The sequence below is a fragment of the Opisthocomus hoazin genome, chromosome 12 (assembly GCF_030867145.1).
Source record: "Opisthocomus hoazin isolate bOpiHoa1 chromosome 12, bOpiHoa1.hap1, whole genome shotgun sequence".
NCBI lineage: Eukaryota > Metazoa > Chordata > Aves > Opisthocomiformes > Opisthocomidae > Opisthocomus > Opisthocomus hoazin.
The window spans coordinates 5,778,689-5,804,787 of NC_134425.1; the positions used below are offsets into that span (position 1 = coordinate 5,778,689).

The 26,099-nt window shown below is 43.2% G+C and overlaps 1 long non-coding RNA gene across 1 annotated transcript in view; it reads right to left on the reverse strand.

Annotated features, from left to right (window-relative positions):
* LOC142362791 (uncharacterized) overlaps positions 1-26,099 on the reverse strand; it is a 165,602-nt gene that overhangs the window by 70,923 nt on the left and 68,580 nt on the right. The window lies entirely within an intron of this gene.

Genomic DNA, 26,099 nt, shown 5'->3' on the forward strand with positions numbered 1-26,099 from the left:
CCAGCCTTTCAGCTAGTGAAAAAGGGCACCGATTAATGAGCTGGCATACACAGGCAAACTTTTTATTCCATCAACTTTACAGGTTGGCTAAAAGCCCCTGAAATTTTGCAAATCGTGATTGCTCCTAGGGGACTCTCGCTGTCTGGTTAGTTTATTTGTTTGTGTGTACATTCGGTAACTAAGGTCAAAAGTTTTACAGCAGCAACTGTCTCTGAACTGTTACTTGGCTTTGATTTTTCAGCTATGGCACTGAGAGTTTTATGCAATTTTTTTAATAATAGAAATGCACTTTGTTTCAGTTTTAACTAATTATAGATTTGCCTGATGCAGTATTTCATGTGCATGGGTGAAAGGTAATTGTCATATCCTTGTAAAATCTAAAGATTAAATTCTGCCTTTAATTACATAGATTTCACTGGTGCTGCAGAAGATTCGATGACATCAGAATTCATCTACACTTATGGTTTAGCCATGACATTAGGCAAAATATCTATTACTTGATGTCAAATCGTAGTGGCACAAACATAGTCTACAACTTTTAGAAATGACTGCCTGGACCTGAGCTGAAGAAGTCTTACAGTACCACAGCGGAGTTTGCACAAAGACTACTGATTCCAAGCTGCAAAATTCACATCACTCAATTTGATCAGTGCAAGTACTGTGCAACCCAGCATCCAGCCCTCTTTTTTACTAATTCAAAGCCATTCTTATTACACCCAATTTCAAGGCCCCTACCTGGAGTCTGAGACAATTTGCACAAAAGAGCTTTGCTCATACAAGTTTTAAAGAAACATCCAATCATGACATTTCAGCCTCTTCTGATTTTCTAAATCAAGTGTTTGTAAACCAATAAAATTATTTCATATTATCGTTCACTTTAGACGTAGTACACACAGGACAAATAGTGTCTATGAAATCCAGGAACAGAGATGATGCCGTCTATTTAGGTGACCCTTCCTTTACAAATACTTAATAGAAGCAGAAAAAGTCTGACAACTGTCCACTTGGTCTTTTGTGGCAAATGTTCACAAATAACTCTAAGACATAACATCTGCAGAAAGTGGGAGTTTCATGCACAGAAAAATAGCTAAACTCACTGTGCAAGTGACTTGCAGTTAACAATATTGCAGACTTACTGATGTGTAGCTTTATTTAAAATTTCCATTGATAAGCTGAGGAGGAAAGTAGTCTTAAACACTGAAGAAAACAAATGTTTTCACCTTTAATATAAACTGCAAAAAGAAGCAAGACCACAAGCATCTACAACAAAAGGCCCCTCTGGGCACGATGCCATCATCACCACTACTTTCCATTATCAGCGTACATTTGCAAGAATTATGATGCTCAGGTTCCATTTTGAACTCCTGTTCATCAGAGTGTATAAACTTGTCCTTTTTCATTTTCTTCAAACTGAAATTTGGCAGAGGAGTGCTGGTGGGTGGGGAGTTTTTGGAAAGATTATTATTTTTTGAATTCAGTCTTTTCAAACTGTTCTAAATACAGCAGTGGGGAATATGGCCTGAGGAGCAATGCTGTTGCATGTCTCTCAAGGGAGGGGTATTGACAATTAGGTATTGTCAGTCTCTTATTCAGTGCAAGAGGAAAACAAGCATTCACGTTTCAGGCTAACTCATGGAAGGCCTCTGGCCCAGCAGAAATGATGAGTTCAGGGTGATGCTGTGGGGCCAGGAGGCCGGGAAGCTCTCCATCAGGGGTTCCCAAGGGTGGTCTGTAGTCCTCTTGCAACACACAGAGCTTTTGTATGTGGCCTGAACAGGATCTGGGGGTTATGGCTGTCCTCCACAGAACCAGCTGATTGTCAGGGCTGTGGCAACAGTAGGGTCTCCTCCAGCAGCTCTGGGATGGGGTGAATGTCTGGGCATTCAGGACATGTCAGCCATCGAAAGACTGGAGCAGTCAGGCATTTTGGCAAGTCTCATGGCTGTGTATTTCAGACCTCTGGCTATTTCTCCAACCCTTCCCATTACTCCACATGACAGCAAGAATCCCCTGCAAGAGCTGGCCCAGGAGTGCAATATTTCCAGAATGAAGATTAATTTCTGCTTTCAAGAGCAGCAGAAGCAGTGCAGAGCCTGACTCACGGTGTGGAGCACAAATGGGGGTAGCAAATTCCCACTCCAGCCAGAGGCCAAAGTGATGGGCAGACTCCGTCTCTAGGAGATGCACTCCAGAGGGAATACCAGAAGTTAAATCTGAGACAGGAAGAGGGGGATAAGGAGTGATAACCAGCAGTAGACTTGAGGCAGCCTAAACACCAATTTGCAACACTAACCCCCTGTTGGAATTTTTCTGAGGGCACTACAATGCCCACAACTGCCTGTCCTCACATACCAGCACATCACCTGCCTCATTTACCACAGAACCCCAGAAACCTCAAACACAGCCTGCTTCAAAGGAGCTCAGGAGTGTGGTCTAGAAGCAATGACCTTCTGTTCACTTGCATGGATCCCAGCTCTTCCGGAAATCATGTTTCTTCTCTTTTTCTCATTTTATGCCTGCCTGCACCATAGTCTCCAGAAGGATACTGTAGATAATGACAAAAGCAGTGAAAGTGTTTTCCAGGGGACTAACACAGGGTTAGTCTTCACAACTTTGTTGTGAAGAGCTGAACGCACTTAGTTACATGCTGCAAGATCTCAGCATTGCTTGGACATTGCAGGGTGGTAGGATTGCCTTAATTACTTTGGTCTAATGGAAATGTTCCAGGCCAACCGGCAAAAATGGCCTTTGGATCAGGCCCTTATCCCTAGGTTTCCACACTTGCCTGCTTGCAAAACCCCAAAGTGTTCATTCAGCTCCAGCCTGGAAAGATGCCAGAGACTGAGAGCTAACTGCAAAAGAGAGGGACTTGAAATTCAGGACAGAAAGTCTGAAAACTTTCTTCATTTCCAGTTATTTTAAGTATAAATGCATCTTTCTGTACATTTGTGGTGATCTGGGTTGGATTATGGGGGAATTCCTAATGCACGCTAATTGCTATACACCTTAAGATACCTTCCATCCATCCTGTTCCAAAAAAAAGATTCAAATCATGCACGAATTGAAATGTTGGTAGCTGATCCTTTCAGTCCTGAGAAAAAGTGACCATCCTCACAGCTGGTAGTATCTCACGGGATTTGGCAGGTTTGGTCATTTGCATTTGCAGGACTCATTTATTTGTGTACCATTTCAGAGTACATTTAATTTATCAGCTACATAGCAAATATGATACAATTACCTAACAAGAATATGTAAAAAATTAGGATATGACATGCAGCTGTATCTGTATTTCCTCCTGTGCTTCTTAGAAACTAATGCAATTAGGAAGCCATTTTGATGAGGACACTTTTGCTGACTCCTTCATATAAGAGAAGTTACTGGCAGGCTCTTATCTCCTCCATCAAAAGAGTGTTCCTGGAAACAGGACAGTCCGTGGCTAGAGATAACACATCGTGGAATCTTCTGCACCTGCTGGGCTGCAGCATCCGCCCTCTTGGTCACATGTAAGTTATGGTGATAAGAGATAGTCATTTCTGTCCCTGCGCAGATCGACACGCTCTGTCCCACAGAGCAGAAGTGGTAGCAGTGGCGGTTTCCATCTGCTCAGACAGCGTGAAACCTTTTAAGAGCCTGCTTTGGAGCTAGATGCTTTTCAGTCACTTGCCTAGGAAACGTGTTCATATAAGCCCCGCGAAGAGGAGGTAACCTGCCTGCTTCTGGAAGTGTACTTCCAATACGCAAAACAAGCAGCACCTACAGCGTACAGCTGTTATCCTGAGGAGACCCCTGTCTAATTAGTGACAATCATTCCTATTTCAAATTACTGACAACCATTCACTGTATTATGTTCTTATTGGAAACTAGCACTAGAGATGATTTATCTTACAATACCCAAAGACAAGCTGTTTTAATCCTGGGAAAAATACACCTTTTATGTCCCTTCCCGCTGCCCATTTCTCCTTCCCTATTTGAAGCACGCAGATGGCAGAAGTCTTTCACAGCGGCTGCCTGGATCACCAAACTTTAGCTGAAGAAATCAGTGCTTTCAGCATGTAATTATCCAGGATGGTAACTATCACATAAAGCATGTCATAATACAGACGAAGACGCGGCTCATCATCAGTTGCCCTTAACCACCCTACTTCACTTGAATTATAACGCGCTCAGTAGCCCTGCCCTGAAGAACTTGCAGATTAAGCCCAGTGGTACAGCACCCACTGCAAGCTCAGCCTGCAACCTGACCAAAAGTTAGGTGGTAAACAGGAGACATGAGCCAAGCAGATTTCATTTTGCATAGCTGTCTCCTAGTCACATGTCAGCATCCAAATGATACTCAGAACAGGGCCGATTTAAAAATTAATTTAAAAAAGGTAGGGAAATTGTGTGATGATTTCTTTAAATCTGAGCAAAAAGAAATCATTCCCTGAACTACATTTTTGTTTGGCTCTGAGGGCTGCCACCCTGCTGCTTTAGCTATGTGCAAAGTCAGGGCGCTCCTTCTGTTCTAACATTTATTTTCTGCATCCTTGTTTTATTTTTAACTGCTTACAACAGAAAGAAACGCGTTATCGCATGACTGTCTAAAGCAAATAGTACATTGTGGTTTTGGGCTTGGACACTTGAACGTGTAACTTCCCAGCAACAAGTACTGTTCTCTCTGTAGGGTACTTCTGGTAACTCCTCTCTCCTAGTGAGAAGTAAGGAAAACTGTCACCTAGCGAGAGAAACAGCTCTTTCTTACAGCCCTCCCAGTTGAGAAAAAGCAGCAAAATGACAACAGACTGCAATTATTATACAAGCCATAATGCTGCACAGAAAGCAGCAGGCCTTACTGATTAACACCAGCACTGGGCCTTGGACAACTGGGATACGGTCCTGACCTGCTAGAGGCTACTGCGCTTCCCCAGCCAAGTCATTTCACTCTGCTGCACTTCGATTTCCCAGTCTGTGAAAACAAGTGTGCTGTGGTTTATTTTTAAGCATTTCAGCAACTGACATACTGTACCTCAAACTCCTAAAATGGTTACATCATTTTCACTGCTATGAAAAGTTCACTAAAAGAGCATTTCAAAATCCCTCTCTATGTATTGTACTTTCTGTTCTTAAGTCTGCCTGTGGTTTGACTTCTGGCATCTGAATTTTGGGCTACTGTTGTTGTTTGACTTCAGACAGCAATTGCTAATGAATGCAGATCTTCTATGGATTTGAATGGACTGCATAATCCATGGAAACATAACCAGTGCGGCTTTAAACACTAGTCTATACTTCATTTGTGTAGCTATTGCTTATCAGTGGCTACTCCTTTGAGAATATTATTACACCCCGGTAAAAGTTAACAAGTGCCTTTTTCAGATGCACCATTCATTTGGACCTCTTAAGAGAGAATTCTGGACCCAGACTGATGAAGAAAATGCATGTAAAATGTTAAAAACAAAATAAAAACATTTTTAAGCAAAACCGTCCTTTCCATCTTTGCGAAAGACACCATACAGCCACACTGAGCCCTTGTGTTATTTGTTGATTATTGCCAGTTTAGTCAGAAGCTGACAGATCTTTTTTTGCTACTAAAAAAAGACCAGAACCTGGCACATTATTTTGGTGACAAGAGTATCTTCTGCACGATCGTCCTGCCAATAGCTTGGGTTTTCATAACTATATTTAGTCTTAAATATATTAAAGTTAGAAACTTCTCAAATAAACCTGGTTTCTCTCTTCTCAGTTTTGCCGTGTTTTCTCAGCCTGCTGCTGCACCCAGCCTTCCAGCGAGCTGCAAAACTGCGATAAATGGGCTCTAGAGCAGCCGAGGCCAGCAGCCGCAGCCTGCGAGGAGGCATGATGGGCAAAAGGAGGAGGAAGAGTATTACAACACATACAGAGAGAAATATGGCCAGGATGCAATTTAGCTCAACCCTAGTGAAGTTAGCCCTGAATTACCAGAATCTGAGAAACACCACAACTACCATGCACACACATTAACACGCGAAAGTCAATGGGATGTTCAATAGGCACAGTACTGAGGCAGACTCCATAGGCAGGTAGGCTCACCATGCATAGGAAGAACGACTCATATCATTCTGAGAGCTGACAAAGGCATTATAAAACCACTTTTCCATGCTAATAAAGAATCTTTCTACTGCCGCAGCAACACAGTCAAATCCCTCAGCATCTGTTCACATGATTAACATCACTGATTATTGATGCGGTCTCTCACAGAAAGAACAGACGGTTTCCTCACTGGGTTTGAATCCCTGATTTTTAGCTTAAAAAATCTGGCCCTCTGGTAAATGAACTGAAGGAGTCATGCTATTAGCAATACAGTAATGCTACTAGGAGGTAAGCAGTAGATCTCATCTTGTGCAACTGGATAACACTGGAAAGTCCAACATATTGCAAAGATGTTACATACTTTCCCTCAAAGGAAGCATTATGCTAATGCAGCTGAATTCACCAGAATTCAAGTCAAGCATTGGTCATTTTTCATGACCTCACTTCCCCTTCTCCTGCCTGGGACCTTTGACTTTAAATGGAGGGTCACTGGCCTGTGTCCTAAGGGCAGGTTGCTCTCCAGCATCAGCAGCATAGGATAAACACCTGTCATGTGGATCTCACTAAAACGGAGCACAGCTTATCCTGTGTAAAAGCATTCCACATACAGGGGTCTATTACTTTAGCCCTAAAACCACACAAGCAGTGAGTGAGATTCAATCACTGAACACATCTTTCCTAACCATTATTTTCAACTGTTCTGTAATTGAGCACTTGTCTTGCTGCACTAGCTGTGGTGCAGCTTATCTTTCAGGACTATTTCCCACTCTACCCTTTATCACTGCATCTAAAGTTATGATTTTCTCTAATATAATTGATGTAATCCTACCACTAACATGGTGATTTCAGATGTAATCGTATCAGAGCTATAGCAACAAATTTGCAGTGAAATGTGAAAATTAAGGAACTGCAAAGAGTTACTTGAAAGTATTGTGTGAAAGCAATAGAAAAAAATGGATCCTGCTGTTAATCAAATAAAAAAGTGAACATTTCAGATCTGTATTATTTCCATTATTTTCATACTTCTGTTACTGAAATCAGAACAGTGTCTTCCAGTAAAATCTGGTCAACTAAATGACTCATCTGACTCCTGAAGTGACCATGGATTGCCTCTGAGATGCATGCGCTCGCAGGAGTTCTCGTGTCCAAGGGCAGATCAGAATAAAAGAGGAACTGAAAATGGCTGACTGTAAAGATGGCTGCGCACTGCACTTCCTTATTTATACCAAAATAAAATAGAAAACATTATTAACCATTTTAAACTTTAAATGATGCGACCCCTGGGACTAGGAGCACCAGTAGGCATGCACACAAGTGCATGCACTTCATTCATGATCATCCTGCATACTGACCAAACACTGCGCACGCACGCAAAAGGACGTCAGCCTTCAAGTCGTCAGCCTGCACAGATGCCTCTCACAGCAGGCACAGACAAGCTGGGTGCCCTTTACACCAACAGTCTGAGGCTTCCCACCATCCTGTTTACATTCAGTTACTATTTCCAGTTCTAAGCCTAGGAAAAAAGGAAGCTAACAGAAAAACACACCTATGCATCAAAAAAATCCAGGCCAACATTTTCAGGTGACTTGGTACGGCTCCAGTGCTGGTGCTCAGCCTTTACCACCGGACCTAAGCCTGCTTTTGGGGCACAAGGGAGCTTGCTCATTGCAAGGTCTGGCAGGCAGAGCAAAAAGAAGAGGAGCCACCCCACTCGCTCTCATTTCCAAGGATCTTGGAGCTCACTGGTTCTTAGCAATGGCCACTATTCAGAGCCATCTTACAGGTCTAAAATTCCAGCTCCAAAAATAGAAGAATATAAGAATAGCATTGATTGAGCAATGCATAAGTGAAACTATTTTTAAAAACAGACAGTAAGTGACTGAGAGAAATGGTGAGCTTAGAAACGATGAAGTTTTCACAGAGGAAAACCTACAGAATTTGCAGCGGAGGAGGAGAGCTTAGAACCACCAGTACCCACTGGCCTTCAAGAGGAAGAACAACGTTTGTTTTAGAAGAGCAGGTGTTTGAAGGGTGATGTGCACTGCTCCTGGCTTTGACATGGAGAGAGATCACTATGGTCCCTAAAGCAAAAAGTACAGAGGACTGAATTCTGCACAAATTCTGAATCTCTGTGCGTTTTCTCCCACAGCATAAAATCTGCTGACTTCATTGGAACTGCTAGGTTAGGAATGAGTGTAGATCTAAACCCACAGATGAAAACCACTGTGTTCAGAATTTCAGTCTCTGTATTTTCTATACAGATTTACATGCTCACTCTTTTGAATACCAATTAATGTAATAAGGAGGAGCTTTAAAGAGCATGAGTTTGCTCGTTTGTGGTACACAGCTGAAGTTTGCTTCCTGCCGAGTAATGCAATTAATATGATCAGCCCAGTCCTCTGTGGTCAACATAAAACATTTAATTTCCTGAAAAAAATGTTGTCCCCTTATAATATTCTGGAAGAAAAATTCCAAAAAAAATCTAGGCCATGCCATGAAACCTGCACAGGAAGAATGGCCCAAAGACTAGTTTGCCTTTCTCCCAAGATATACCCTGGAGTCTCAAGGACTTTTTACACATGCACCCCAGGGAACTGAGCTGTCACAGGACAGTGCCACTATGAATGCAGCCAGCATTGGAGATGTCACTTTCACTGCATCTCTCAGTCCTGTCCTACAGCTGAAGATTTTTTCACGCCATTGTACGCTTGCAAGAAGAGAATGCAACCAACAGCTAAAAATCATGCACACAGAGGCACAGAATAGAAGAAAATATAAAACAATAATAATGGGAATAACGTGAAGTTTTAAGCTATGGGAAAAGCAGAACTGAATTCTTTGTGTCTTCCAGAGAAGGAGAAAGGTACTTAAAATTCACCTGTTAAGCACACTCAAGGCCACATGGGCTTTCTCTTCCTGACCTTACTTAACCTCAAAGTTTTCATCATCTTGCTCAACCTTGCAATCAACTACTGTAATAAGTGGAAAAACAAACTCCTCTTCAGAGCTAAAGTCATGCAAAGGAAAATTATAGCTCCATTCCTTTGGAAAAACAGTAATAGATCGCTATCTTGACACTGATTATGAACAACACTGTGAGCATGAAGGACAGGACTGAACTGTTTCCTCTACAACCTTACCACAAGCCATGCTGCATTACACAGACTGCTACATCTAGAGGAGCCTTTAAAAAGGGACAAACAAGCATGGCTAGAGCAAGGCCAGGGCTAAAGCACAGAACCACGGCACAGCCGGGACCAAAATGCATCAACCGCTCACAAAGACACACTGCTCTAATTAAAATGAGTTTAAAGCTGATTCAGTGAGTGCTTTTAAGGCTAATTAAAATTTACCTAACATAATTTACTGTGGCACCCAACTACATTAAGATTCAATGATATGGGCTGTTTTGAGTGAAGAGTATCTAGGCTGGGAAAGAGAAAAGAGAAGGGTATTACATCCATTCAACAAACCGGACTTTTGAGTTTGACTAGGGATGAGCTATATTGAATGAGCGTCTCCTGCACTCGAAGAGCTTTTGTTTCCCTTCTCAGCCAGCTTCCTCTGCCTCACCTACTACAACATCTCCATGCACAGCTCAGGGTGGCCAAAGGGGTACTGGGATTTGAGAGCACACTGTCTTCTCCCATACAGCGAGGTGCAGATACTAGTAGACTCATTTGAAGGCAGTGGGAAAAGGAAACGTATACAGTACTCTGAGTTAGCCTCAGATTACAAACTTCCATTCAGCTTCCTTAAACTGTCTGGAAGGAGCATCTGGGGCTGCACTGCATTTGGACAGCATCACAAGTGCCAGATGGGGAATGGCAGAGTACGTGGGGACGATGGGGGCTGCTGGCAGGGGGTCTGGAAAAGCTGACACAGGTTGCAAGACATGGGAAGGGGCGTCCTACCTGTGCGTGCTTATGTCCTGACAGTGCAGGATGAGGGAGATGGTCTCTGCATGGGGGTACCGTGTGTCCTGACCACTCAAGGGCTACTGGAATGTTTGGGGGAGCATAAGGGCACGAGCTACTACCCAGCTGCAGAGTGGTCCAGGCAGCACCATCTAGTCAAAGGCCAGAGGGCAAGAAAACATCACAGCTGAGAGATGTGAATTCTTGGACTTGTATCCAAGAGAGTGGTGTGCTCTTGGGCGTTGGAAGGAAAGCATCCGAAGTTTAGCTTATTGCCAACCTCTGGGCTCTGTGGTATAATCTGGTGCTTAAAACATAGAGCATTGGCAGCCCTGACACAGTTGGACACCTCAGGTTCGAGATGAACAGTGCTCCACAAGGCACAGCAGCCATGTGCTTCAGGCAGCTGTGTGTGGAAGGAAAACAGTGAAATCCCAACATTTTCTCTGTCCTCTCTTTTCCCTCTGCCCCCAGAAATTGTACCACTTTTGGCATGCTAGATGTAGCAAGATAGCAGCTGGCAGTGCTGTCCCCAGACTTGTCCACTGCCACAGGGAATCTGCTGAAAGCAGTCAGGACTGGAGCCCTTTGGGGTGCTCAGAGCACACAGAGCCTGTGCGGCATCATCACACCATGTGCTATAGAGCAGCAGAGTCAAGCTCCTACTCTGCACCCCGAATACCAGCGTCAGATCCAGCTATCCCCATCAGCAGAGCAGCAATGCTGTGCAGAACTAAACTTGCTTGTCAAAATAGATTAAGCCTATCGTTCTCCACAACACAGAATAAAAGTAGCAGTAAGCCCTGCTTTCTCAAGAAATGAGCTGAAGTCAATGCAAACAGCATGAAAGCATCCACAGCTGGCTTGTACTGCCCTTCTCTAGGAGCTCTGGCCTCCTTTAAAAGGTCTTTGTAGAAGGCTACTAGCAGGGCTGAGTGAATCACCTCTCTCCTGGCTCTCACTGTAACCTATCCCTTGTATTCTGCACCTCCCTACAAATCTCCTTTTAAGGATTAAGCTCTTTCCTAACCACTGGAAAATCCTGACCTACACCCACAGGACCAGCTGATATGGAGTGGAGGGGGTATCACATTTGTTTCTCAATTGATTGAAACACCAAATGAAGCTGAGTCAGACAAATCCCTTGGTTTCCTCACACTCCACTCCCTTTGGTTTGGGGAGCTCCAACATGCTGGGAGAGGAGATAACGTTTGGCAACAGCAAAGAGGAGCGTGCAGGAGAAGAAATAGGGAAGTCCACCTCCCAAAAATTACTGTAAAATCTGACTCTCAAAGATAGGCTGGTGAGACAGGAGGAAGTGGAAAATCATCATGCCAGTAAGGCTCCATTTGCTAGTCAGAGGGCAGAAAAGCTGGTCACTGCCGGCGGATGTCTCCTGTTCTGTTATCTCTTCCTGCTGAGCTGCCCAATGGGAGGATGACAGAACCTTTGAAAGAACTGACTCGTTTTCAGCCCGGATATTTTATCCTGCCAGAGGGTTGGTGCAACCGGTTCCTGCAGCCCTCTGCAAGGCCACCACAAGGGCACGGAGGGGTGTAGTCCAACACAAGCTGTGCTCTGGCAGGCCCCAAAGGCGACCAGCAGCTGGTCCTGATTAGAGCAGCCCCCAAGATGCTGTAATCTCTTCTCCAGTATTGCTCTAATCAGTGCTGGGGCCAGCTTGTAACCCGTCCTCAGATCAGGGAGCTATAAATTAATCGGCTACAGCTCCCCGTAGGATCTGGGCACAGCTCAGATCCTGGCCTTTGCAGTTTAACTTGAGGCTAACACTTATCTAATGTTGCTGTGACTAGTTTTTCACCAGTGCAAACCAGGACTGTTAGTGCTGCATGTTAAATCGAAAAGGTATGAGGACAAACGTATGTGAATTACTGTAAGTTTTGACTACTGTTCAGGCAAGTTTCAGCTGCCTGTTTACGTTGCTACGGTATGAAGGCCGTGCCTCAGTGAGGAACCTATAGAACTGAGACCATACATAAATCAAACCTCAGCAATGCAGGAAAAAGTACAGTATGCATTTCTTCCATAAAGGTAATAGTAAATAATCTACTAAGTTAATGGTTCACTGATGCAACTCAGTTTAGGAGGTGGAAAAAAAAATAGGCATGTTTTATCTATGACCCTTGGCTTAGGTCTGAGATACAGCTTTAACTGAAGAGCAAAGGTTAACTGTAATAGAAAATGTCGGCATTACTATAGCTTACAAGCCACATTCTGATTTTTTTTGTCAAAATGAGGACAACTCTGATTATGGCAACACAGCCATAAAAAGTCAATCGCAGAGAACTATTTGTCAATGTTTCTTCACATCACCATGGAAGAAGACGACAGCAGCGGGTGGAAAGAGAAGACCTGGGGAAACGGGGAGACTTCATATTCGCTTGAAAACTATGAAAAGAAGCAATAGTCAGGAGAGTTCTTGTTGATGGGGGAAATATCCTTTCAGACAGAGCTAAACTCAGTAAAATTCAGGTCTCAAAACTTGTTCCCAGGCATAACTTTCTCTATGGACTCAGTATTATCATACCAGACAGGGCATAAGCAAAGAAGCAAGATGGAAAAAAATCAGGCAAATAGTAGAAAGTCTTCAGACAAATATTGCCCTTGGGTAGCACATAAGTGTAAAGCAGATCAGAACCTTAGTGCCTCAGCCCAGGGGCCAGCCTTCCAAAATGCAGCCGGGAGGAAATGCATGCATTTCCCAGATGAAAATCTAATAAACACAGCACAAGACTGGAGGGTACTGCCATCGCTTCGTTTGACTGACAACTGCTAATACCTTGGGGCATGGTGAAGGGAGGGAAATTCACTGCTGGCAACTACGAACAGCAAGTCCTTGCACTTGACTGGTATTACAATGCACCAATACTGAACTGGTTAGCTTGCACAGAAATAGCGTAAAATAAAATGACAGTGAAGGCAGCAAGAGACACTGACAAGCACCAAAAAATAAAAAATAAACTGAAAGCAGTCAGTCTCTAATGAAAAGAATTTTCATGTGGTTTTTCTGACATTATCTTTTGGGAAACACTGGGGTTTTGCTACCCTTCCAACTTCTGGAGTTCTCACAAAACCTCTAACCCAGGTCTTTATAATAGGAATTTTGAAACTATTTTGTGCATTCTTTTAGACTTGTTCAATTCTTGACACCAATTACATTCAATAATGTGGTTACGACTAACATAAATATAGTTTCGTTATAAATCAGAACATGTTTGCCTGGAGACAGCCTTTTTTCTTCCCCTTGCTCATATTCTGCAGCTGTCCAAATACATCCCCACACTCCCTGGAACCTGCAGCACACTCTCACAGCCACAGCGGTAATGGGCTTCAGACTTCCCTCCCTTCACGCCCAGCCAGCAAGCCAATGTATGCTCCAGTCTACACTGTGATGCTGAAAGGCTGAAGGAATGTCGTGTTCCTGTGAGGGGTATTCAATCTCCCTACCAGAGATGAGGGCCATCCGTGTCAGTTTGGTAAAGATTCAGTAGCTGGCTGGTTGACTCCCTGGGGCACAGTACAGTCTTGGCTCAACTGGAGCAAACATCTTACTGCACCTCTACGCAGAGAATAAATGACTCCAGGAATGCAACTGAGTATTCGAGGCTTTCCACAGCGGGCATTATTAAAAAGACAGCAATTGTCATCATATATCAGTGATACCACATTTGATTAGAATAGGAAATAAAATCTTTACTGGTATTATCTGCTGGTGAACGCTGATCTTAACTGTCATGCTGCTCTGGTGCATCTGGTGTCGTATCAACACCAGCACAGCTAGGGAAATTAGGAGCCCAGCAAAGCACTTCCATGATCCTGCCTTCTCCACCAAACAGAAGACTTGTCAGGAAGATTGTGCATTAAATGATACAAATAGCAGCGCCAGAAAACTGATGGAGAAAAAAGGGCTCATCCACCTTTACAGAACTAGTTTCTTACCATGTCACTTGTAATTCTTTTTTCCTGTTCACCTCCTACTGCCAGCTTACCAAAACAAACCCCTGAATTGTCCCAGGACAAGAGGATCAGCTCTGCTTCTAACATTTTCAGACTCCACTGGAATCCAAAAGGCCAGAAGTGCTCCCAGTAAAACCCGTTCTTGGGAGATTCCCACCCCAATTCCCAGTTCACTGGAGGTCACACTGGATAAGCACTGACAAGCTTAATGAAACAGTGGGGTTCAACATCTACCTGCAAATACATGCCAGCTCAGGCTCTGGTCCTTCCAAAGTGTATTCATGTACAAACTCCTGCTCAAGTCAGTGACATTCTTTTGTTTAGCCTCACGAAGAGAAGGCTGAGAGGGGATCGTATAAATGCTTATAAATATCTGAAGTGTGGGTGTCAAGGAGATGGGGCCAGACTCTTTTCAGTGGTGCCCAGAGACAGGACAAGGGGCAATGGGCACAAACTGAAGCAGAGGAAGTTCTATCTGAACACAAGGAAGAACTTGTTCACTCTGAGGGTGACGGAGCACTGGAACAGGCTGCCCAGGGAGGCTGTGGAGTCTCCTTCTCTGGAGATATTCCAGACCCGCCTGGACGAGGTCCTGTGAAGCCTGCTCTGGGTGACCCTGCTTTGGCAGGGGGGATGGGCTAGATGATCCACAGAGGTCCCTTCCAACCCCTACGATTCTGTGATTCCGTGACGTGGTAGAACATCCCTAGAAGAGCACCTTTGACATATCATATAAGATTTTTAAAAATACAAATGAATTTTCAAATGATACTGAAACACTGCCAAGCCTCTAAACTGTTATTAGCAAACATTAATCAGGTCAAAAAGAAGAGAATTTAGCCTTCTGCCTACAAGGGGATCTACAAATTCCACTGTTTGTACCAATTTCTCAGATGTTCACACAGTTTTGCCACTATTCGAGATGTACATTTGCAGAGTAAGCTGGTGATAAATCTATTCAATTAGGAGCCAAACCAGGATTGAATTTAATGTTTTCATTCTTTTCATCTTATTAGGGTCAGGAAATTCTCTGCTTAATCCAGCAGATCTTACTCTAATGATATGTTTGATGGAACTCACTGTCTGGAGACACAAAAGGCTGTAAGCATTAAAGTTCCAGCTGCTTTTTGTCCGAATGCCCCACGCTAACATGCCTGGTGTGGGCACAGGCAAGACCCAGCTCTGTGCAGCAGACTTGCAGGAACTGCCTGCATCTTGCTACACTACTCAACCAAGTAAGTAAACTGAGTTCTTCCTGCAAACAGAGCGGTCTCCCCACCGAACATGGTCACCTTCCTCTTATGAGACTATTGATTTCATCCCCCACCTTCAGCAACAGCTCAGTGGCTAGAGCATTCACTCCTAATGGCAGTGTGTAAGGGAAACAGGTTTAATTCGGTTCTGTCATTGAGGGAGATACCTGCTATCCCACAGGCATTGGAGGAAGAGCTTTCTCAGCTCTGTTGGGAGCCACTGTTCAACTTTGCCTTGAATCACTAAACAGCGACTGAGCCAGAAAGAGAGGATGGGACAGGGAGAGAGACTATTTCTCAGCCTAAATCTAAAAAATGAGGTGGCCTACAGAATACGTGAACTCCTGCCTTGGCTGTATCCACAAGCTTAGGCCTTTAGCTACAGTTCAATAATTATCAAGTGCACCACCACAAAAATGTCTACTTGCCTTGACCTATGACTGTGTAGTATTTATGGCTCTTTTCTGCATATTCCCTGTTCACGGATGTTGAACATAGAGATTATTTACTCAGGGACAGATTCTGCTTCATTAACACAGAAGAGGAGCTATTCCATGAATAGCCCCGCTAAGACTAACTGGACTTTCAGCTTTACTGCTCACCTCTATACCCTCTGTCATCAAAAGGTTAACTGGGAGTAAAATACTAGAGGATTATTTTTATCCACTGAGGCTTTATTTCAAAATACCTCTATGCTTTCAGAACATTGAGTTTAGAAAGTTCACCCATTAGTGCAGTACATTGGCATGAAGTGAAAGTTTGCAGCTACACGTGATCCCGGAAACTCTGCAATACATGCAGAAGTGCAGTATCATAGTTTTGCAATTAGATTCACATTCCAGAAAAGAACTGAGATAAACTAAGAAATAGTTCTCCCACAACACGGCAAAGAACTACGAGAATTTATATGAAGTTTGCAGACTGCTGCTTCCCAGCCTCTCAGTCATCACCCTGGGCCTAGTAATGGGGAAAAATCAGGGTGGAGCGAGAAAGCCATTGTGTCCTCTTTAGACACTTTGTAGGAAGTTACACTGATAAAGTTCCCATCATTAGAGTGGAAACCACATATTCATACCTTCGGAAGCCTGCATGCACTCACAGTGCTAAAACCTAGTTCCACGCATTTGTATTGAGTTGTTACCTGCACTGGCACTAAGCCAACATCACAGTAGCTTCAAGCTGCGCTAAGTGAGGGCTGCTCCTGCAAGAGGTAGGTCTGACCACGTTATCTCTTCCCTTGTAAAAGCACTAATCCTCGTGTGACTGCACAGGGAGCCAGACCTGGGAACTGATCCGCATGAAAATCAACCCAATGTATCAGCTAGCCTGTGTTCTCCACACGGCTCCATAAGCACTGATGCTGAGCACAGCTGGGGCAGGACAGCCAGCGAGACACCTTTGTCAGGAGTAACCCACACCTGGATTAGCACAAGCCAGTCATAATCCTGCAGGCTAAGAGGCTTTGCTGTCACACTAACCTTGTGAAGCAGCAGTCAGTGGGAACGAGATGACAGGACAGGTGCTGAGGGGACATCCACACCACACATCTGATGTACAAGGGTTCAAATGGAAAATTAGGTTGCTCTTACACGCCGTTGTGAAATTCTCCTGAGTGTTTCATAAACAAATACTTGCATCTTGGACACCTTTTAACATTTCTTCAGACACCCATGTTGAGCAAACTGGATACATATGTTTTCTTTGTAAACTTTCCAAACACAGTTGCCTCAACTCTTATTTCAATGTCAGGGGGAATCTAAGGTAGGTAAAAGAGCCCAAGGCAGGGCCCTTTGGGTGAAAGAATATTGCAAATTATTTATCCAAAAGACCTAGTATCATGCAATGTAATGTTTTGCAATGGCAGGCATTTCACATGTATCAATACTTCTTTATTGATCATGGCAGCCCATCACAGCGCACACAAGGGAAGAGCACGACCCATGCAACCTGCCTCCACCAAACTCAGGAAGGAGCTGCTGCATGCTGATCCCGGCCCGGTGACACGAGCACACCGTGCTGCGGGTGACGTGAGGCAGCAGCACCAGCTAGCTGCCCCTCTAAGCACCCCGGAGCTCTACTCGCGCACAGACACATCCGAACAGGAGCTTGCAAAGGGCCTCACTTCGCACCAACACCTGCCATCCAAGCATCCCTGGAACCACCAGACTCTGGTTCACAGAGGTGACTTCAGCTCAGTGCATGACTGCATTGAAGACAGAGAGCTGCTGTGGTGTCCTCTACTAGAAGTGGGTGGGACCCTGTACAGTTGATACTGCAAGGGCCACAGAGTTGTCTTGTTCTTGACTTTTACATTTAGTTCCTGACCTTTTGATCCAAGGAGCCTTTGAGGGGCCAGAGTAGCAGTTGTATGATCCTAGGTCACTGCTATTCACATGTGTCATGATTCAGGTTATCCAGAGCAACATGCATCGGATAACGTTAGCTCAAGTTAATGGCAAACTGGTGCACAAACCCATGCTGCAAAAGAACGAGGAGGTTGCTCAGGGCTTGGCGGTTGGATCACAAGCCTTGGATCAGCTACAGAGGTGTAAATCTTGCTTCAGTGGGCTTAAAGAAAGTCGCGTAGGAGGATTTATCCACAAGATTGTCTCTTGCAGGACATGCTTTGCAAGAGCAGATTAAATCTGCAAGCAGAAACAATACGTTGCTTTTTTTCCCACCTCCCTGGAATAACTTTATTGATATAGTGCCAAATCCTCTTTTCTGTATACAGCAGTATGATTCTATAGCTACTCATTTCAAATCGGCAGTTAGCTACGGGCTTACACCCACCTAACAGAGCAGGATCGGCTCTGTTGTCTTTTTGTTGAAATGTGACTACCCTTCCTTCTCTCGTGCAGATGCTGACCACAAGGAAAACCACAATGATAAAGCTGTTTTCTCCTATTAGTCCATTTTTGTAAACAGTTCTGAACGCAGGAGCATAGCTCCTTGGTGTGTGTTACGAATGGAAATCTCCACTCTGAGTTGAAATCCTAGTGAATAAACTTAGGTTTCTTTAGCTTGAAAGGAGAATGTTACCAAGGTAAAGCTGTATGTAGAAAAATCTTTGCAAAATAAAGGGGAAATTAGGTGCAAAAAATAATGCAGAATTAGCTCCTAATTGTTCCCATACTTACACTATTCTCATTTTTTTTCTGCTCCACTGGACCATTTTTTGTTTTCATCTCCCTTTTCTTTACTTTATTGAGTTACTGACAGTTACATAAAATATTACGATATACCAAATGTATCTAAAAAATAGGCCTGACTCATTAGGCTGAGTCAATCTAACACATTTTCCAAATTATACTTATATAGTCTAATTTTAAACTATTTTAATGTAATTTTAAAATGTTTCAGATTTTGGCAGGAAAAAAAGGCAGTTAGCAATGGTAGAATAAAGATCCAGCTGGCAAGGAGATAGAAAGGAGAAAACAATTTTGAGAAATACACTGTAAATGGCAAGCAACTAAATTTCTACTATAATGAAAGCAAATGGATTTTAAATAACCCAGCTAAATTGTTTATGTATTTTTTAAATAAAAATAATTAACCATCTTACAAAAAACAAAAACTTCTTAAATACAATGTACTTACAGAGGCTCTTGAGTGGAAAAGCTTTCTACTGCTCTGGCTTATAGAAGAAGCACACACAAAAGAAATTCTTCCCTCTAAAGACACATACTAACAAATGTTGTGTTTTGTTCTCACATTGCTCTCCAAAAATTATTAGCTAGTAGCTTTCTTAGATGCAGATAATTAATTATTAGCTGTCTTAAATATATACGTGCAAAAAAAGAAAACCAAGAACGGAGCTGTCCTTCACCTGCCATTGTCACAGGCAGCATTTCGGACTGATCATCAGATGAGCTGTCCTTACTGAAAGGAAAAGTATAGATGCTTTCAGAGATGCCTCTAACAGAAGAAATGAGAAGTAATCCTCAAAAAATGGTATTTTTTTTGTCCTGAAAAGGGTATATATTAAGAACAAGTACGATCTCTATACTTGATTTTTCCATAGAAAAGTACAGTGACTGAGACAAAAAGAAGAATATATTCAACTGAAAATGAGAAACTTGATCTGGAAACTGCTTGAAACATGTCACAAATGTAGGCAAATGTCCTGGATAGGCTACATGTCCCATCACGTGTCTGTCTGTCCTCCCAGCACAGATGAAAATTTTGTCCCAGGAAACTTTTGGAGCAGTGTATCAGATGTGAAATAGCCCAGCTGGGGACACTGTTGAGGCAAACAGGTTCACAGGAGCCTGCTTCTCAATTCATGTTGTTAAAATGCTCAGGCTTGATCAGGGGCTTTAGCAGTTTTTTGGGTTTAGGAGGCAAAAAACCCACTTACTTTTCAGATGCGTATACAACAGGGCAGCTTCAGAAAAAAAAGCCATTCTGGATATTAGTGTCAATCTAGCTACAGCCAGAGGAAATCCCTGTGAAAGAAAACGGACACATACAAGGCAACCAAACCTTAAGCACTTAAATGTCTTCTGGCCACAGCAGCAGGACTTCTGTGCTATGTTATGTGACCATGGAGATTCATGTAGGACAAGAGAGAATCTTGCAGGTGCCCACCCCCCAGGGCCGCATCACCACCGCTGCACAGTGCAGTGGCCACGCTCACTGCTGTGGCCTTGGAGCTCAGGTGCAGCTGGTCACTGGCTCGCAGAGCAGCCCACATGCTGCATCTTGCACGCGGACTGATGGATCGAGATCACTGCAATGAGTGGGAGACAGGCCTAGTGCAGGATGGACATTCACTTCACCTTGTTCGCCACATGAGACACCTCTCTGGTCTGAATCAAGAATTAACCAGTAACAGACAGTCAACGCAGAAAACTGAGGTGGCAGGCACTCCAGTTAAAATCCGCAGCAAAACTGGCAGCAACTTCAGGAAGTGTGATCCCTGTGCTAGAACACCACCCTGCTAAACCCACAGAGTCAGTAACAGTGGTTATTTTGGGTAGCTCTGCTTGCCAGCATCAACTAGGATGCCAGTCCTACAGGGAGATCTGCAATGACTTGACTGCCATCGGAGTCAGGAAAAGAAACAGTCTCTTTGCAAGCACAGGCTCAGAGAGTTTGAAGGCACGGAGCAGCCAGCTCTCCCTTGTCTCCTTTCAGCTACGCAAATAGGTGTGATGAAGAAAATGACCTGGCCGCATCGCCTTGCTAAGCCGCACTGCTGGAGGTTTCGGGAGTTGGTCTGACTGCCATTTGAGGTAAAGCCATAGTCTCATGCTCACCATCAGTCTTCCCTCTCTATTCACGTTTTAGCATCTCACCAGACAGGTACACTCATAGCCACTCTGCTACCAATGGAGGGACTGAACAGCTGCAGATGTGCTCAGAGGCCTCACGATCACATGATGCTGATGAGGTGGTGTGGAACCAGTCTGGGAGGTGCCTCTCGCCAGAGACTCCTTAGGTTGGTTGCTGCTGACAGGTGTCTGTCTCTCCTTTTCTTTCCTCAAGGCTGCTTGCTCCAGCCATCGCAAGGCTTAGTGCCAGTGCTCTCAGCAAGGCAGGACAGCCATCCAGTCAGACTCACGTCCTGCCACAGACCTTTTGCACAACCTCTGCCCAGCCCCTGGCACAGCAGGGTTTCAGGGGCTGCCTCCAACAGTGCAAATGATAAACAGCTTCTGGCACGAGCATAGACTCAAGTTTAGCACCACAAAAATGACACAGTACCAGGAGATGGTTTTAGTTACTCAAATTTGCTCTAATTTCAATATGTCACTCAGAAAATGACCGTGGCATGCCCAATAAAAAAATTAGGAAAAAACAAATCAAAGGGTTAAAGACATACAGCATCATAATTGACAAGATATTTATATTGTTTGGTGGTTTTTTTTCCTACGTGATTCTGCCAAAACCAACCTATAACCACAGCATTCAAATTTTCAAGTGTATTTGCCCGAGGCAAGGCAAATTTTTGCACCTACACACATGGGCTTTTTCCAGGCATGTATGTAGCTGTTGTGAGTGCTATTATCCTTCATTAAAAGTGATAGATCTTCAAGATAAACAGGCATGGATTACCATTCCCCAGCTGAGTCTGGATCTATTACGTAAGTAGTCACTCAGTTTCTGTAATTCAGCTTTACAAACAAAGTCATACGTGCTTTCTCAATGTCTCTCATCACTTTACAATTTCTTTTCTCTTTACCTGGAATCTCTTACAATTTTTCAGAAACCAACAGTTTCTCTTACTAAACACTAACCAAGTACTGAAAATACATACATTAAACTGTGAAGTGTTAGCTCAGCAAAATCTAACTTAGTTCCAAAGTAGAAGGTTTTTCCTTAGAAAACACTCCAGGTGTAATTACAGGCTCATGCAAGTTTGTTTTTCAGTAAGGGTAATGTAGAATTTTCCTTCATTGTGCAAAAAAATCAGTAGTCACATGTTGTAAGAAAGCTTGTCTGAAGTGATGAGAGGTTGCCCTGATATACGAAAATGACTGGAAACACCAGGATGAAACAGGTTTGGTCATTTTTTTTAAAGAATGAACCACATTGTCAGACATTAAGTAGACTTAGTCAAAGATCAAATTTTCACAGAAATGGCAGTATATGTATTTGTTCAATTAGCTTGATTTTAGCTTCCATACACAGCTAACCTCTTACTCAGCTCCCTACATTATTTGTTGGCTAGCCTGAAAGGTTCAAGCAAAGCTACTTAAATGGCCACTGAAGTACGCTTGTGTCTCAAAGTGCTGCAGATGTTTTCCATCTCTGTGAATGAAATCAATGCAGAGAAAGAGGATAGGGGCAGGAAGCTACAAGAAATAGTATCTTCATATTATTTGCAGTATAGAAGAACTGCCCAAGTTCTGTTTGTCCACACGCTAAGTGCTCTGGGGCAACCTCTGGTCCATGAACATTTGGCATTTGGTTGGAGTGATGTCCATATGTAGCAGGCAAGCAGCTGACTGCTTTCGCTTGGACATCCATCCGCACAGTCCAAAGTACATTCTTCTAACGTACAATGGCTCAATTATGGCTCTGCTTCCACATGTGCATTTCCAAAGCCATGGCAAAAATTTGCTTCTCAGACCACTGGCCGAGTTTGCCATGTAGGGAATTAGGGCTGGCTGGAAAATAGCTATTCCATTTCACGCAAAATAATTTCAGTGTTTGAAATTTGTTTTCAACACAATACAAAATAAACCCCAAAACTCTCAGATATCCTGGGAGACCAAGCCCTGCATCCCCAACTCAACAGTCAGCAGTAGGAGCATTCATTGATCTGTGGGAGTCTCAGGTTCCAGTCCCTACACTGAACCAGGAAAACACTGACTTGAATCCGCATCTCCCACATGTCGAATGAGTGTCCTAACCACTAAGCTTGGGTGGAGCTCTTCCTCTTGCTTTACCCCACCCTGGATCTGATGACATTTTTACTGGAACAGATACATTTGTGTGAAGACAAAAAAAAAGTCCAAAATTCAGGAACAACCCTAATATGAAAAATCACTTTTCAATATTCAGAATCTGCCAGAATCTGGGTTTATTCATCCATTTTGAAAAAGAGTAAAAAACTGATGCTAACCCTCTTTGAAGGACCCCATTAGCAAATACAAGACAGGCCTGTTCTGCAGCAGGGGAATGGGATTTGTCAAACAGAAATACATCCACTGCACATTTCCGAGTGCTCTGCAGCACTTACTGAGCAGCAGCAAGAGCAGGAGGACAAAGGAAGAGATGGTGCCAAAGGTTTCAACAGAATATAGACCATCTCAGCACTCTTCCAGTCATGGAAAAGTCACTGTAGGAGCAAGGAGGATACATACGGAGCCTCCCTTGAGCATCCCTGAGGCATGGCGAGCAGGGTAAAGGGTAAATCGTATCTCCTCCCTTTTCTGCCAACTCCTTGAAGGGCAGTACCAGCTGGGCACTGGGAGGTAGGTCAAGGGCTTTTCAGATGCGGGTGCCAAGCACTTCAGCTGGCGAGTTCACCCAGAGCCCTCATGCCCCAGACAACAGCTAGATCCTGTTATTTTCAGGGCAGAGGTTGAGCCTGCTGATTATGGTCCCACTCCTATTTTTGTACCATGAAAACTCATGGAGAAGGCTGCTGTGAAAAACTGCATCAGTTCCAATGAAGGTGCCCGCTATTCTGTTCAGCAAGTGTGAAACATAACTGAGTTATACCAGTTTTGTGGGGGAGGGAATTACAAAACTGCCTGACAAACCTACATGGATTTCAGCAGGGACCAGCCTAGCCTTCCCTCGCTGAAGTTCCCACTGCACCGCCTTGCTTAGGGCTCAGTCACACAGCATACTCTATTGCATTATTCTGTTCATTATTTCCCTTTCCTGATGGGTCTCTTAACTGTTCCACAGATTTTATAGACATGGAATAAAAAGCTCATGGTTTTATGTACTAACAGTTGAAAGAAAAAGATGCACTAATTTTCCCAAAGTTATCTCTACTTTTTTCTTCTTTTCTTAAATATAGAAGCCTTTTGCTATGAAATACGGGATTCTCTTTAATTATTAACTGCTATCTGGTAACTTATTGCACAAGATAAAATTAAACAACTGCTTAACCTTGGGCCATACACCAGCAGTAGTCATTTTGTGTGACACCGTTTCACACTGAATTCCCTTGTACCAGAGTTTTGTATTTGGGTTATAAATTTTTTAAATTTTTTACAATTTTATTGTATTTATGCTCAGGAAAAAGATGGTCAAATGCAAAACACATTTCTCTGGCTCTAGTGGAGTTTGAATTTGATCCTAATAGTACTGAAGTTCTCAAGTGCTACACCAGTTCTGTGAATGTCAAGAAACACAGCTGGTGTGCATTAGTAATTGTTTAGGGGGAAACTATTTTCAGGTTTTCTCCACTGAAAGCAGCAGATGTAATGAGAGATAAAAGAAGTACGATCTCTGTTTTTCCAGACACCTGATTTCTTTGAACATCATGGAAATGAACAGTGTCATGGAAGAGGCCAAACAACACAGACAAAGTTCTGTAGAAAGAAAAAAAATATATCTTCTAACACAAAGATATTTGAGAAATTCATACAACTGGTTACCCAACAAATACTGAAGAATACAGACAAGCTTATCGGTCAGTGCTCCCAGGCAGCATATCAACTTGTGCTGACCAAGTCACCTTCCTGTTTAGCTGCAATCTTTTTTTTTTCCCTTTTTTTTTTTTTTAAGTACATCAAATTAACACCTGACATTTGCTCTTGAAAAATGCATCTCCAATCCAGACAAATATTCTTTGTTTATAATATTGCAGGAAAGACTACAGTCTAGCATTTGACAGCAAGGGTGTTTAGTTTCTATACGATTTTTTTTAAGCAGTAACTGCTTCCACTGAGCTTAGATATCGATACAGTCTCGTCAATGCTCCCTGTCTGCACCGTACCATTGGCTGGTTCAGGATGAACAAATTGGAGGCTAATCTGGAACTGGTGATTTCATTAGAGACATAAGAAAAACATTACAGGATCCAACCAAGGTCCTGTATCCAGGCTCCAGCAGTGAGGAGTAACACACAGTGGTACCTCCCCAGTACAGCCTTCCAGCCTACAGAAACTGCTCCAGATTCCTGAGCATAAGCAGTATGCTTCAACTTCATAGTCTTTGATGGACTTTTCCCTCCATAAATTTCTCTCACACTTTTTAAACCTGTCAGCCTTTTACACCCACCACAATTCGTATCAATGGGTTTCACGTTGTGCTAAACCCCTTTCTGTTTGCGTTGAACAAGCTCCTTGATAATTAATTTCATGTCACATTCTGTAACACTGACCAGGATCTCCTAATCACCTCTACAGGCTACTCCGGACCTTGAGTGCCTCTCACTCAACCAGGCTGCTAATTCCTAGCCACTTTGATTCTCCTGTGTATGGAAACCGTTCTCTGCCTTTGGTTGCCTGCAGCTCTTCTGTCCTTCCTGAGATGAGAGTGAACACTCCACAGTGTTCAAAATGTGCATGTACCAAGGATTTACACAGTGACATAACAGTATATTCCGATGTGTTCGCTATTCCTCTCTACTAAATTTGAATATTTCATTTACTTTTTTAACTGCTCCTGAACCCTGAAGCTGGCATTGTTACAGAATTAGTTAATAAAACCTCCAAATCTCTACCCGAGTGCTAGTAACTAGTTCAGAACCAACGAAGTTGATGTGGTTTTCCTATGCATATTGCTACACGCTGAGGTCAAAAAGGCTCTGCTAGTATACTGTAGTACAGTATGCATCACATGAAGATCTGGCATCAGATATTGTAAGTATTTCAAAGTCTCTGTGTGATCCAGTTTGGTTTGTTAATGTGAAATGTCAATTCAAGTCTCTTCTCAGCTTCTAGGGTTCCTCCCAGAGGGCTGTTCAGTCCTCACACTAGATTGTCCTAGGTACTTTATAAAAGGCTGGGGGGTCTAGATTAGTATTCAAGCTGTTGGAACAGGCAACAGGCCCCTTCTTAGCTCTTTCAGTGAAGCATCCATCCATCTCCCAAAAGATGGTTAACTGCTAACACATCTGCATTTCACAATGGTCTTGAGAGAACCCAGCACATAACAAATTTGACAGTAGTTTGTATATCTAATATTGAGGTAAGACCATTTCCAAACAACCGATTTTCTTACAGTTATACCAACCCTTTTCCATACTTTCCCACTCAGTCACTTCACAAAAGACAGGTGTGCTTAATTTTTAAAAATTTTTGCAGACGATAACACCAGAACAAAACCTTTTAACAGGAATAAACATGACCGAGATCTTACAGTATGTAACCTTTAATCTTACCTACCTCTGACCAAAACATTTAATTGTGAGGGTATAATTAGATTCACTGTGTCAAAACCTTCTCTCTCAGCTATATTCCCAATACAGAGCATTGTCCTTTACCCTACATTT